The sequence below is a fragment of the Mus pahari genome, chromosome 22, assembly GCF_900095145.1.
Source record: "Mus pahari chromosome 22, PAHARI_EIJ_v1.1, whole genome shotgun sequence".
Lineage (NCBI taxonomy): Eukaryota > Metazoa > Chordata > Mammalia > Rodentia > Muridae > Mus > Mus pahari.
In genome coordinates, this window is record NC_034611.1 from 40683211 (window position 1) to 40685077 (window position 1867).

At 37.7% G+C, this 1867-nt stretch overlaps 1 non-coding gene across 1 annotated transcript; it reads left to right on the forward strand.

Moving 5' to 3' along the window:
• The first annotated feature begins 1206 nt into the window (after positions 1 to 1206).
• LOC115063017 lies at positions 1207 to 1318 on the forward strand. The gene has a single exon (XR_003842900.1). It is a non-coding gene; the product is annotated as a U6 spliceosomal RNA (small nuclear RNA).
• Positions 1319 to 1867: the final 549 nt, after the last annotated feature.

Sequence of the window (1867 nt, forward strand, 5' to 3'; positions counted from 1 at the left end):
GAGGAAGAGGAAGAGGAAGAGGAAGAGGAAGAGGAAGAGGAAGAGGAAGAGGAAGAAGAAGAAGAAGAAGAAGAAGAAGAAGAAGANAGAGGAAGAAGAAGAAGAAGAAGAAGAAGAAGAAGAAGAAGAAGAAGAAGAAGAAGAAGAAGAAGAAGAAGAAGAAGAAGAAGAAGAAGCCCATTGGATGGGAGAGAACTTTTGCCTGCTAAACATCTGATAGCAGATGAGTGTCCAGAAAAACTTCAAAAAACAAGGAGTCAAAATCAAAAGACCTATTGAAAAGTAAGCATAGGACCTAAAGAGAGAAGTCTCAAAATGAGGGGGAAAATGGCTAAGAAATATCTCGAAAAATGTTCACCCAGTCCTAATGGATGCATCTACTAACCACTCCCATGCCAAGAGCTCAGGGAACATGGTGGAATATGGAGTGGAAAGCGTCTAAGGGACAGAAAATCAATGAGTTCGCTGTGAGGAGAAGTTGACTAGTAATACCAGAAGCTGTGTCCATAAAGTCTCCTAACATGACTGCCCAAACATGAGCTAACCAAGAATGACACCAATAGACATGCCATGGTGGATGGGGTAAAGCCCATGAAGCCCCAACCCTGCCCAAGGCACTACAAACAACCGAGGGATGCTGAGAGTGAGAAGTATTGTGTTCCCAGGGAAGAGCTCATCAGTTCCTACTGACTATCCAATACCAATGGTGAGCCTGAAAACATACACACATGCAATGTTATACAGGTTGAGCAGGTTCTATTTAAGAATATATATGTATATACATTATATATATAAATCCACGTCTGACTCTAAAATAACAAGGAGGGATATATGGGAAGGTTTGGAGGAGAAAAAAAGAAGGTGAAAGATGTAATTTTATGATAATAAAAATTGAAATCAAAGTTAAAAAGTCAATAGGTTTCAAAGGGACAGCTTTTGACGTATGCTTCAATTCAATAACTTAATTATTAACAATTTATCTTATGGAAATGAATTACCATATTAGATAATCATACAGTTGTACAAAGATATTTATATATAGTGTCAAAACATGGATACGGTATGACTATTGGCATAGTAGTAGATAAGTTGAGCACTGTTCATGACTGGAGTTGTTCCTTGCTGGCAGAACACTTAAACTTACATAAGTAAGGTTCTAGGTTCAATCCTCAGTACTGGCAAAAGAGGGGAAAAAAAAATATCAATGTTTCTACTCTTTTTCAGTGGCACATATACTGGAAGTGGAATGACACAGAGAAGATTCGCATGGCTCCTGAAAATGGATAACACACAAATTCATGAAGCATTTCATACTCTTTTTTTTTTAAAAAAAAAAAAAAAAGTAGTATTTGTACAGCATTCATTGGAATTAGACAAGCCACTACAAGTCATAAGCAGGAAGTTTGACGATAGTTGCAATTGTTATCCTAATTAATCATGATTAGACTTAGTTCAACATAGCACTGTCCATTAATGAAGCGAAAGCTTCAAGCGGCATGCCCCTTTTCTCTCACATCTACAGTGTTGTCACGCTCAGCCCCTCCTTAGAGAAAAGAAATCTGTGGATAAACGCAGTTCTCTAACCACCACAAGTAAAGGCATACACACTGGCAGGGCACTGCAAGTAAAAGCTGCGTGAGAAGACTTAAGACATTTTAAAACAGTTTTTTCGTATGTAGCCCAGGACTTCTAGACCCTCTTATTTAACCCTTCCAAATGCTGACATTCCAAGTGTGAGTTACCATGTCAGGAAAGATTTAAAATTTTGTTTCTTTTATTACTTTTAGACCATTGAGATAAAATTATGTTATTTCTCCTCTCCTATTGAAATAAAATGATGTCATTTCCCTTTCCTCTCTCCAGCCCT